Source organism: Lynx canadensis, chromosome C2 (assembly GCF_007474595.2).
Source record: "Lynx canadensis isolate LIC74 chromosome C2, mLynCan4.pri.v2, whole genome shotgun sequence".
Lineage (NCBI taxonomy): Eukaryota > Metazoa > Chordata > Mammalia > Carnivora > Felidae > Lynx > Lynx canadensis.
In genome coordinates this window covers 70,692,353-70,706,056 of record NC_044311.2, presented here as the reverse complement: position 1 = coordinate 70,706,056, position 13,704 = coordinate 70,692,353, and the positions used below count along the sequence as shown (strand labels likewise).

The following is a 13,704-nucleotide window of genomic DNA, read 5'->3' as shown; positions in this document are numbered from 1 at the left end:
CTATTGTACTGTTTCACTTATTGCTTAAAATGTGTTTAGACAGGTAGCAGGCTACGCCAATTCTCTCTTCACTATTATTCTATTTTCAAAATGTGTTGAATGTTTCCATGCATTTTTTCCTCCATATTAATTTAAAGATAATGTTTTAAAGTATAGAAATAATCCCACACAGCTTTTCAAAAACATGAGTAAGCTTCTGGTGAGCTCTTCTATATGAAAAAGAAAAAGTAATAGGTAAAAACAAAAACAAGACAAATAACCATATAGAGTAAACTATTTTTGGTGTTAAAAATGAATAAAAATTGCATTTGCTTGAATATGAGAAGGTTTTCTCTGGAAGGACACATAAACAGTTCTTATTTTCGGGATTGGAAGACAGGGATGACTGGGAGATTTACTTTTCATTAAACATTCTTCTGTACTTTCAAATTTGATAATATGCTGAAGAAAACAAATTCAAAATTTCCAGTCATCAAATAACAGCCTTGTAGGTGGTTTTAAAATTATTTTGAGGTTTACACATTAAAAGAATTAAAGCTGCAAGGTTAAAGCACTTGCCCCAAACCATGTGACTAGTGAATGATGTGGCCAGGACTCTCTGAATGGACGCCAGAGCGTTCCATGCATAGTGCACTCAAGGACGGAGGCAAACAGAGAACCCACAAGCAACCGTAGTCCAGGAAACCTTTTTTTTTTTTTTTCTTATGCTTCCTAGTTTTTGCTTGAGTCATCTTAGACATAAAACTTTTAGTTTGAGTATAATTCAGTTTCTGAAGGTAACTTGTATCTTTAAAAAGTGAGGATAGGAAGTTAGTTTGAAGAGGAGCAGGAGAGTTGAAGAGACCCAGTGTAAAGAAGGTAAATGCCTGCGAACACAGAGGGATATAACCCATGAAAAGTTCTGTAGTGCCCTGAACTGTTGATGTGAAGTGGTTTGTAATGGTGATATATAGGAAGTGTCACCTTATACATATAAGCAACTATGTTTCTGCTGAGTACCAAGTAGGAAGAGTGTCTCAACAAAGGGCATTAGTGCTTCCTATCTTGATAGCACAGGAAAAAATGGAGTCCCCTATACAGAACACTGAGAAATCAAGCATCCCACTCAGATAAGAGGGGCAAGGCTGACAATTCACACATTGCATTTGGAGAAAAGCAATGTTTTTCATAGTGGTAGACTTGACCACTCCGCATTTAAGAGCCTCTTACTGTTTGCTTCCCTCTCTGTTTTTATCTCACTTTTCCTTCCCTTCCCCTATGTTCATCTGTTTTATTTATTGTTTTAAAAAATTATTTATTTATTTAGAGAGAGAGCACATGCAAGGGGCAGAGAGAGAGGGAGACAGAGAATCCCAAGCAGGCTCCACACTGTAAGTGCAGAGCCCAATGTGGGGATGATCTCAGGAACCATGAGATCATGACATGAACTGAAATCAAGAGTTGGATGCTTCGGCGTGCCTGGGTGGCTCAGTTGGTTGAGCGTCTGACTTTGGCTCAAGTCATGATCTCACAGCTTGTGAGTTCAAGCCCCGCGTCGGGCTCTGTGCTGACAGCTTGGAGCCTGGAGCCTGCTTTAGATTCTGTGTCTCCCTCTCTCTCTGCCCCTCCCCTGCTCATGCTCTGTCTCTCTCTCTCTCAAAAATAAATAAACATTAAAAAAAAGAGTTGGATGCTTAACAAACTGAGCCACCAAAGCACCCCTCATCTGTTGTGTTTCTTAAATTCCACATATAAGCGAAATCATATGGTATTTGTCTTTCTCTGACTTATTTCACTCTGCATAATACATTCTTGTTCCATCCACATTGTTGCAAATGGTAAGATTTCATTCTTTTTGATCAAGTAATATTCCAGTGTGTGTGTGTGTGTGTGTGTGTGTGTGTGTCACATCTTCTTTATCCATTCATCAGAGAACAAACTAAGGGTTTCTGGCAGAGAGGTGGGTGGGGGGATGGGCTAAGTGGGTGATGGGTACTAAGGAGGGCACTTGATGGGATGAGCACTGGCTGTTATGTGTAAGTGATGGATCACCAAATTATAAACCATTAAAAAAAAAATAAAGAAAAAAGGGAATGAGGCTGAAAAGTGAAACTGGGTTTGGCCAAAGTCATATAGCTAGGATGTAGTCAAAAACACAGTCGTCTGCATCCTGACTACACATTCTGTGCTTTTTCCACAAGACTACAACTGTGGTATCAAATACAGCTACACATGACAATGTGTTTAGTTCGTGGCTCATCCTCAGGGATAAAAGTAAACTAGGGTCCATGATAGTTGGCATAACTAAAGATAGACCCAAGTGATATTAAAATATGAGTTCGCTTGGGGTGCCTGGGTGGCTCAGTAGGTTGAGCATCCTACTTCAGCTCGGGTCATGGTTTCACAGCTCGTGAGTTCGAGTCCCGCGTTGGGCTCTGTGCTGACAGCTCAGAGCTTGGAGCCTGCTTCAGATTCTGTGTCTCCCTCTCTCTCTGCCCCTAACCCACTCGCATTCTGTCTCTGTGTCTCTCATAAATAAACATTAAAAAAAATTTAAAAAAATAAAATAAAATGAGTTCACTAAAAATGGCAACATTCAGTGCCCCTAACATATATTCACATAAATTATCTGAATAACAGCAATCTTGTGAGATACATAGGGCAATACTGAAGCCACCAGCCACATGTGGCTACTGAGTACTTGAAATGTGGCAAGCCCAAATTGAGTTGTGCTGTAAGTATAAAATACTGAGTTTCAATGACATAGTATGAAAGACAATGTAAAATATCTTTATAAATTTTTATATTAACTGTAAAAAATTATTCTGAAATATATCCTTTGACTTTTGAAGTCAGATAAAACTGGGCTTTACTTCAGCCCCAAATCTTAACTGTTTAACCTTCAATGAAGGACCTGTTCTTTCATAACTTTGGGGCAAGGCAAGATCACCAAGCCTTTGTTTTTTCTTAGGTCAAATATTTATTACAATACTTCCAACATTCACCCATTCATTCAACAAATTACATATCAGGCACTGTTCTAGTCACTGGGGATACCGTGGTAAATAAGAAAGAAACATTCCTGCCTCCATGGATTTTATGTTTCAATAGGGGAAAATGAAATGAAATAAAAATGATGCCATGTTTGCTAGGACATTTAGCACAGTAAACCCTGAATGACAGATATTATTCATATTACATTTATTATAAAATTGTATATGTATACTATAGCATTATAGATGATTTTGATTATTTTAGCAAGTACCTGAGCAAGAGTCACGTCTGAATTTTAAAGCACTTGGCACAAGGCCTGGCAGAGCAGCAGACATGCGGCGCCCACAAAGTTGGAATAAGACAGGAGCAGACCTCAGTCCTTCAATCTCACTGGTAAAAACAAAACAAAACAAAACAAAACAAAACAAAACAAAACAAAACAAAACAAAACAAAAACAACCTTCACTGGTCCTTAGCAAAGAGTTCTACAAGCTCAGAACCAGCCTAATATTCTTTAGTTGTCAAGTTTTATGTGTTATAAACTATGCCTAGTTCTCATATTGCAAGATTTAGCTCTTGGCAATGAATTTTACCATTTTTACAAAGTATTAAGTCAAAGAAACCTTTTAATCTGGTTCTGTATAGATACCTATATTGGGAGAATACAATTCTGTACTCTGAGTAGAAAAATAAAAGCCACCTGGGTGGCTCAGTTGGTTGAGCCTCCGACTTTGGCTCAGGTCAAGATCTCATGGTTTGTGAGTTCGAGCCCAGTGTCAGGCTCAGTGTTGACAGCTCCGAGGCTGGAGCCTGCTTCGGATTCTGTGTCTCCTTCTTCTCTCTGCCCCTTACCCACTCATGCTCTGTCTCTCTGTCTCTCAAAAATGAATAAACATTAAAGAAAATAAAAAAAAATAAAAATGAAAGCAGCATTCTCTCTCTCTCTCTCTCTCTCTCTCTCTCTCTTTTAATGTTTATTTATATCTGACAGAGAGAGAGAGACAGAGCATGAGACAGTGCATGAGCAGGGGAGGGGCAGAGAGAGAGGGAGACACAGAATCCGAGGCAGGCTCCGGGCTCTGAGCTGTCAGCACAGAGCCCGACGCGGGGCTGGAACTCACAAATTGCGAGATCATGACCTGAGCCGAACCAACTGAGCCACCCAGGCGCCCCACAGTATTCCCTCTTCAGAGGGCTACATACTTCCCCAGTAGTTAGAAAATTCTAGTTTGATGAGCTTAAGAAAATGTACCTCTTTCGAAAGAAATTATACCTCTCTCTCACCTTTATTATTCATTTAACATTTATTAAGCAAGTCTTTGACATTGCTCAGAAGTGAATAAGGAAAAGGTGAGGCAGCATATGGAATTTATTCTGATTTTGTGAAGGGTTTTGATTTTATCCCTTAAGGGTTTTTGAGGTGAAATTCATTACAAAGTGGCGAAGTATGAAGCGCAGACCTTCATCACTGAATATCACAAATCACTTAAAACTATTTGGGGAATCCATTGGGTTCTCTTCTTACATGAGAAAATGGTGTTTTTGAAGACCGGGTAGAGAAAGGTAAATTTTCCTAGATTAATTCTAGAATTACAGGGTCAACGTCAGATAGTCCAAGTATAAGTAAGATAATTGTAGAGATAATGGGAATGCAATGATGATATTTTGGAAGTGCAGACTACCAGGCCACAAGCACAAATAATTGTTTTCTTTTTTAGTAAAACCTTTTGGCTGCTCATTTCCATTTAAGAGGCTCAGACATATGGCATTACCCATTGCTCGGCAGGCATTTTCTTAATTGGAAAACATGTGTGCCCCTTTTAGAGTCACCAGGATACTCCGGAGAAATCATTTTAGCATCCATAGATGTTCACGTCTGTTCCTCTTTACCTGCATCAGAAGTCGTATGTTAAAACAAACTCAGCCGCATTTGGTTGACGGCAATCACTATTTCTAGCTTGCTTAAGTGTTTGGGCTGAGAGTGAAGACAGGAAAAATCCCTAGAAGAGGAGATAATGCTTTTAAAGTCTTCACTGTATCCATTTAGAGGGAAAGATGCATGGCAAGGTCAAAGAACTAGAAGACTCGTATTTATAGAGGATGCATTGGAAATCAGCAGACCTTTTCTCCCACTGTCTTTTTTTCCAGCTAGAAAAAGATTCCAAAAGACATTGTTGTCTCATATCTGTGGCTTTGGGTTTTGGGGAAAGGCTCCTCTGAGGAAGGATTACTGCTGTTCAACAACCTCTTCTCCCTCATTCCCCAGCAGCCTCTGGGAGGGATGTAGGATAGAGAGTCCAGTGCTGGACTCAGGGACATCTTTGTGAGGTAGTAACCCAGTTTATGCATCCTGTTTCCTAACCTTATACCATTGTTCTCCAGGAGAATCGCATGCCAGGGAACAGATGTTATAGCTTTTCTCTCCTAGCGTAACCATAGGAGAGTTAATCCAAGCAGTTTGCTTTGCTTCATGAAGTACGAGGTTAAAGACTAAAGGTCCTATAGAACAGAGAAGATCTGTCACATCTCTTGCTCCATAGAACTGACATTTTCTCAAGTTCAATGTTTTTTGTTTTTTTTTTTTTTACTAGTCTTTTGTACTCCCAATGGCTATCAGCCCCATACTATGGGACTTGAAGGTCCTGGTCATTCAGACATGCATTAAAGCTCCCATTTAAAGGCTCCAAAGCATGTTGCCTTAACTTTACACCTGTCTCCTTCTTTCCCGAATAGGTAGTGCCCATTGATCTGTTGTGATACAATTCTGGACAACTGAGGCATAGACAGCAACTAGTCTAAAGAGATTGCTTAGGGAAATTGGCCATGCTGAGAGCAATGTGTAAGGGCTCTATCTGCCAGTCTAGCCATCTCTGCAGTATTTCTTCTGTGAGAGGCACCAGGCAATTCTAGCAGAGCATGGGCTTTCCGGTCAGCCTACCTGGGTTTTGATCTTAATTCCACCTGCTAGTGCCTTTGTGACTTTGGGAAAATATTTTCATCTCTCTGCGTTTCAGCTTCATTCAGTGAAATGGGTTAATAATATGTCTACATAGAAGAGTTGGGATAATTAAATGAGTTGATACATGAACAATGTTTGGAACAGTGTCTGGCACATAGTAAGTGTTGTAAGTTTCCTGTCATTATCAGTAGGCAGAAGTTCTTTATCTTCTCAAGTTTTACTGGCTCTGTGAACTCCCTTGAAATTGTATACAGAATCTAATGCAGCTGCTTATATATAAAATTTCTTGGCAGAGTGCTCATACTGTTCATCAAAGTCATCTCTGAAATGAAAATGTTTAAGAACCACTGTGCCACACTGTATAGGTCTCCAAACACTAAGAGTTAGTTTCTATCATTACTACATGATTTGGGTTCCTATAAATAACAAATCTTCAAGTAAAATAATAAAGAATCTATCTATAGGGCATGTGAAAGCTATTGGTAAGGTATGCTACGTTTGTTTTCTACAACTGCCTTTTCTGAATAAGAAATTATTATTTCTTATCCACAATTACAGGCAGAGGTTAGCTAGAAAGATCAATGGGCCAAATTAAATAATCAAAGAGAACATTCCATATTGAATAGCCCCCAAATTTGGGCATTTTTTTCCAGCCTTTCAGCTGCCCTGCATTAATGCAGTGACCCACTAGATGTCAATGTTTCCATGAGAATGAGTAAAGGCATTCTGTTGTCATCCTTAAAGCAAAGGATTAATTGATTGCTATAAAAAGTTAGATGAAATAAAATGTTCTCCTTGCTCTTCACACGAAGATAAGCTAATAACTTTGGACACAATTTTACTCCTCTGAATTCACCAAATGTCCAATTACATATCCTCTCTGCCTGGACCTTCAAAACAATATAAAATTGAATGAAGGCAATGAAAGAAGTCACAGGAGGATTTCGGCAGAGCACCATCCAGTTCAGAAACAAAGCAATTCAATATGTGTCTCCAAGACTTCTAAATGCAGTGACTTAGTAAGTAATGTTCTTCCTGTATCTCCCCCTATGTTCTTTTTCTTTTAGCTTTGGGACATTAAAAAAAAAGTCTCTTTAAGAAAACAATGTTTCAGCCATCTTTCTTCAAGTAGCCTTGCTTAATTGGACAAAGATGACCCTATTTGAATCATAAATCTGTGTGGAATAGTTCTGTGTTTTTAGATGTTCTATTTTTCCACCATTTGAGCACATTTTAGATGATGTGCCTCAACCATCAGACATAGATAATTAGCAGAGCCACAAAGAGCTATCTAAAGAGGCAAGGAAACATAATAGATGGGATATAGGAAAATTATATAAGCAGAAGTATCTAAATGAGTAAGGAGGATGCTGAAAGCATTAATTCAAGGAAAACACCAGCACAAGGGCTTCCTGGTATCCTGTCCTTGTGGTTTTATTCAGTACATGTTTTTTTCTCCAGGAGCAAGGAGCAAAGCAAATGTTACTTTATAGTGGTTCTGCTGCATGTGCGCTGAAACTTCCCCAATGTCAAATATCACCTGGGAATTTAAGATCTACCATGTTTACTAGAAAATTAAAACCAGGAAGTTTGTCAAATACATGCCTGAGTTAAACAGAAAGATAGATTAGGCTGGAAATGCTTTTCTAATCAAAACAGTAGGAAAAATGTGTTCCAGGGATTCAGCGTCCTAGGTTATTTTCAGAGCTGACAACCACAGAAAGCAGATGGCCTCAGAGGCTGTGCTGGACACTGGTTAGGAAACATAACACAAGGTTAACAGTGACATATGCTGTCATCTGTGAGGTACCAGAGTTCCAAGAAATATGCTAATTTCAGGGTCTTCTCTGAAATAGTGTTTCCTCTGTGCATTTTCTAAAAGTTAATGTAATCAAGGCTTAAAATGGCTCAGAGAAGGGAGCCATTTTATTTCCCTTGGAAGATCTCCAGGGAACTTCCCCAGAATCCAATCCCTTTACTCCATCTTTGACAGTTTCCTCTTCTAACGTGGTGAAAGTAAAAGTGATTATTTGTGAATAACTCTTTATTATTTTCAGCAAGACAGTATTTCAGTATAATAGTCTAAACATCCTAGAAATGTAATTCTTTATTTTAAAAGCAGTATAGATGGATTATTTATGTAAACCCAGGGTTTTAGACTTGAAAATATCCAGATTAATATTTATGGTGAGGTTTAGGGCTAGCAGTGGCTAGCAAAACTGTTCCCAAAGAAATCCCCTTTTTCTTCTTGCAACTTATCACTGATGTCTGAAATGGCCCCATTAGAGATTCACAAGACAAATGCCTTTGCCATCAGAGGAGAAATCCCTTTATCAAATTACTATCATTAATGTCTTACTGTGAACTCATTTCTTTGCCTCTTTCTAATGTCATGGGTAAGATGGTAGAAACCAAGTGTGTAGGGTTGTTCCCAGAGAGGGTAGGTCAGGTGGATTGCCCTGGATGGTGATAGTATAAGGGAGCCCTGGAAGTGGGGGGTATGAGTTAAACAGAAGTATCCAAAATTAACAAGGATACCTGAAGTGTTAATAATAAAATCTTAGGAGAACATTATTTTTTTAAAGTTGATTCATTGTTTTTGAGAGAGAGGGAAAGAGAGAAAGAGAGAATGTGCACGAGCATAGGAGGGGCAGAGAGAAGGAAAGAGAATCCCAAGCAGGCTCCACACTCAGCGAGGAACCCAATGTGGGGCTTGATCCTGTGACTATGAGATCATGACCCAAGCTGAAATCAAGATGCTTAATGGACTGAGCCACCCAGGTGCCCCAGAAGAACATGTTTTATCTCCTCTTTAATTTTGTATCAGAAGACACTGAGAACAGGGCATTGGTTCCTGAAAATTATGTAGCCAGTTTTACCTGAGAAGTGCCATTTTCTAGCGAGAAAAAGTAGAATTACAAGGGAGGCGTAATTAATGGAATTCTTGGTATGATGATATGTTGAGTTTAGTAAATCATTTTCCCTCCATTCCATGGGTGTTAGGAAAGACTGTTGCCTCTCTCCCTTTTTTCCCAGCTGTGGATCCCTTATATAGGTACAGGGTTATCATGGTTTTAGAGGCAGCCACATGGTTTTCAAGAATTGTTTTACCACTATGTGCTGTTCACTTTGAGAATTTCCCTTAACCTTTCTAAACTTCAATTTTCTCCTCCTCAAAATGGAAAAAAAAACCAAAACAAAACACCACCATAATCTGTCCAAACAAGTCATAGGGTGGTTTTAAGTTTAAAATGACAATTAAGTGTAAATGGATTGTGTGAACTGTGAGATGCTTTACATGATCCCTTGAGTGCAATTATTTGTATACATAGTGTAATTATTTCCTTTTAAAGTCTTTCTGGTCATGAAAACTAAAGTAATTGCAGGTAAAAATACGTCTAGTATGAACTCTGTTACAAAGCATGGAAATGTGTATAAGCAGATTAGAAGAAAGTTATACCTCTGAGAAAGGAAAACAAGAAATACTGTGGGATTTTATTGGACCCCTGACAGCGGCACAAACTTTACAATGTGATGTTAGCAGATAAGGGGGATGGAGTGAGATTGTCGGACTTGTGACAACATCCTTCTGATGTTTTCTTTGGAGATGAAAGAGATAAGGTAATTTTTAAAAAGCATGTCCCAAATGCTGACTTGGCTTGTGACCCTTTCCAAACATTTGTGATCACTCATTTTGATGGCCTTTCTGATGTGACTAAACCTTATGAGTTATTTTTATTAAGATCTTGCAAGGCTGCCAGATAACTAATTACAGTGGAAAACAGCCAAGAAGCAGGGCCCAGAGTAGTGCACAGTGTGGATTGTCTCCGTCGCCTGTTAGTTATCAACTTCCTTAATCATTCTAACAACCTCCTTTTAAAACTGAACACACCTATTTCTGTGTATTCTTCTTTTATTTTGTTTGTGTCATGCGTTTGTAAATTGCTTGCGTCTTATCTCCTCCTCAACATAGCCTGTACTTTTTGTTATCTTTGAGACTATCTTCAGGGTCCAATGTACTTAGACACATGGGTTGTGCTCTGATGTATATCCTTTCACCTTCATGGAAAGGAAGATGGAGTCTGGATTCAACTGTGCTCCTTACTAATTGTACAAATTTTATAATTATCTTTATAAAATTGGATCTTGATCTTCTTATGAAGACCCAAAAGAAAAGAGGAAGCTTAGCTTATTCCTTCACATTAATTCATTCATGAAACATTGTTGAGTGCATGTTGCCTTCCAAGGCTCTGTATAGGGACTGGACTTACCTGACAGATTTGACAAGAATTCTGTCTTTGAAGACTAGAATAAAGATTTCAGAGAAAGAAAAACTCAGAGAAGGAGAATTTCAACTGGGTGAAATTTATCTTTCACAGAAAGATAAACCCTAGGTGCTGAGCTTTAAGATTCAGATATATTTGTACCTCACTTGTTTCTTTTATCTTGACCCTCTTTGAAAGAGGACATCTCAAAGACATTCCATTTTGTCCTCACACTTTGTTTTCCCATTGTGAAACTCATTATCAATAATAGGATAGTTCAGGTTATTGGGTATCTTAGGTGTCTCCTTACCCTTAAACTTGGCTTTACTGAAGTTTCTTCATAATGATAGGATATAGAGGGAGCATTCTTGGGCCAGCTAGTAAGGCAGCACTAAGAAACAGGGCTCCGTCATCAAAGAATACACAGGACGATTAAGGGAATTGGGGATTTGACAGAGGTGATAAAAGAGAAGATTAATGAGAAGAGGAGAGGCACTGAATGTATAAAAGTTCTCATTACCAGTGTACAAGTAGACTCAAGTGAACTAAAGCAGAGGTTAGAAGTGAAGGAAGGGGGTCAGTCATTAACCCAAATCCTAGGTACTAAGATATTTTATGGATACTGTGGGAAGGTGAATAAACTTTTTGTCACTGTTCTCACTAAACTTTCCTCCAATCCCCCAAGTCCCTCCTCCAGTGACAGCTGAAAATAATTCTTGGCTAAGAATTATATCTGAATGTAAAGCATTAAGGGACTGCTATTGTAAAATCTTAAGGGATGGTGCGTTAAAATAAGGAACTGCAGAAGTCATCTGGATGGCTCTAATTGCTGATTATTTAGATGGGGAATGGATCTGTGTTCTTAACGTGCCCTTTAAGTGGTCCTGAGTGTTGGTAGACGTAATGGTAGAGGTATTCCTCTTCTATCTGCACATGTGGTTGAACTGGTTTGTTGGTCCAGATGCTAGTATCATTCTGCTGGCTCTTCATCTGATTGTTGTGGCTCAGGGTGGACACTGGTTAGCACACTAATTATACCATTAATTCCAGATTAAGATAGATAGAGGATAGACAGGAGAGGAAAGGAGAAGAAAAAGAAAAGAAGTTCTCAGCAACACATCAAAAGGAAGAATATCTGGAATTTGTGAGGCAAATGAGACATCTATATATAGATAAGGCTAGGGCATAAAATGACTAATCTTACCTAAGGATGAAACTCAATATTCGTGAATAAATATACTAGTATATATAGAAGCAGAAATATACCAATTTATCTAGAAACAAATTCATTACAGTATCTTTTAAAACAGGAGATTGTTGGAAAGCACATACATATCTTCCATGAAAATAACGTATAACTACATTATAATCCTTAATGGATGCTATTTCATTTTATGCTTTTACGTGTGTCTAAGATTTTTTCCTTAGGATAAACTTCTTAAAAGAGAAGTACTGTGTCAAAGGATATACACATATTAATTGATTCAATATATTTTGTAATCTGCATGCCAGGAATGTCTTGAAACATTTAAATTGATGGTTTGAGTGATGTTTGAATAATTTATACCCCCACCAGCAGAGTATGAAGGTCTTATTTCTTCGTCTTTTAGACATTAGGTATTTTTCCCTTCCAGCCTAATAGATAAATGCTGAATTTTCTTGGTCTTATCATTTTTATTTCTTTGATTATTAATGGCTCTGGCCATTACTGGCTCGCTGGCCATTTTTATTTCTCTTTACAGGTTACTTCTTCATGTCCTAAAGCCATTTTAGGATATGCTTTTTTGTCTTTTTCATGTTCTTTTTAAGAAGTATTTATGTATTCACATCATATGTGTTGCAAATACCTTTTTAAAAAATTTTTAATGTTTTTAATTTAGTTTTTGGAGAGAGAGAGAGAGACAGAGCACGAGCAGGGGAGGAACAGAGAGAGAGGGGGAGACACAGAATCTGAAACAGGCTCCAGATGTGGGCTTGAACCCACAAAATGCAAGATCATGACCTGAGCCGAAGTCAGATACTTAACTGACTGAGTCCCCGAATTTATTAGTCTTTTATTTTCATTTCTGCTATTGGTGTCATGCCTAGGAAGATTTTTCCACCTTGATGGCATTTAAAGTAAACACATATTTTCTCCTACTATCAGTATGGCTTACTCTCTTTATATATGATTCTTTCAACCTGATGACATTTATAATGGTAAAAAAAAAAGTAGGAATCTAACTTGTTCTCTCCAAATGTTAGTCAGTTTTCCCAACACCACTCATCGGGATATCTTCTTTATTACATTCTAGGTTTTTCTGTGTGCTTCTGTTTCAGACTTGTCTGTTCTTACACTTATTACCACAGTGTTCAGATATTATAATTCTAAACTACACTAATATATGATAGATATTATCCCCACCCTATCACTCATTTTTATGTGTTTTACAGTAATTTTTATCCAATTACAGGAAGAAACTAAGATGTCAGAAAATAAAAATCTAAAGGTCCTAGTGTTAAAGAACTATCTCTTGTCAGAAGGAGAAGATGAAGTATCAGAGCTTTTTTGGATGATTTCAAAAAGGATAAAGCTTATCTAGCAGAGGAATCCAATTCTGATTCAACTTCAGATTCTCTAGACTCTGTTGATCCAGTTAATCCTGTAACAACTGCCACTTCAACAGATTTGGAAGGCAATTTGATAGCCTCTATAAAGCTGCCTTGTAATACCCAGGACCAAAATAACTACGGCTGGCAAGATATTCAATTAAAATAGGTAGCATTGATACAAATGATGCAGAGTCAGACATAAGGTACTCAACCTTATATTTTATGATCAACCAGTGGTAGTGAACTATTTCCATTTAAAAAAGCAACGTACCTCTAGTGACCATATGGTACCTGATATCAAAGGAAGCCCAGGCCCGTACTTGGGGATCTGCCATCGATGCCCTTGCTATTGGATCAGAGTAAAATCTTTGGCACAGGTCGGAGAAATGGACTTAAAAAAAAATATCTGAGACCAAGACTCTACTAGGAGCTTAAGGAACTAAAGAGACCTATCACCCTAATCCCAAAGGTGGGCATATTTATTGCTTACTATGGATTCACCTTCTCATAACCTTACTATTAAAAACAATTCCAAGTATAGATAACATAGCCTAATTTTAAAGTTATAAAATGCTAACTTTAGGAGTTTTCAATATAAAAGAAGCCAATAAGATCGATTCTTCTGAAACCACGGTCTTCACCACCTCAGATTAATAGATTCAGTCTAACTTTATACAAGAGCTGAAGACCTTTAGGAGAACTCTAACCAACTCTAATCAGTCATTCAGTCTCTATTTGAATATTTGCAGAGTCAGGAAACTCATATTTTTCTAAGGTAGCCCATTCTCTGCTCCTTAGTTTTATTAGATCAAAATAGCTTTTCCTATAACTTCTGTGGTTCTATTTTCTGGAGACCCAACAACACATACCTACCCTCTCTTTGACAAGTTAGCTCTTTAAATGTTTGAAAGGACT

The 13,704-nt window shown here is 38.0% G+C and overlaps 1 pseudogene; it reads right to left on the bottom strand.

Annotated features, from left to right (window-relative positions):
- Positions 1-13,124, bottom strand: part of LOC115522862 — a 30,447-nt pseudogene extending 17,323 nt beyond the window's left edge.
- Between the last annotated feature and the right edge of the window lie 580 nt (positions 13,125-13,704).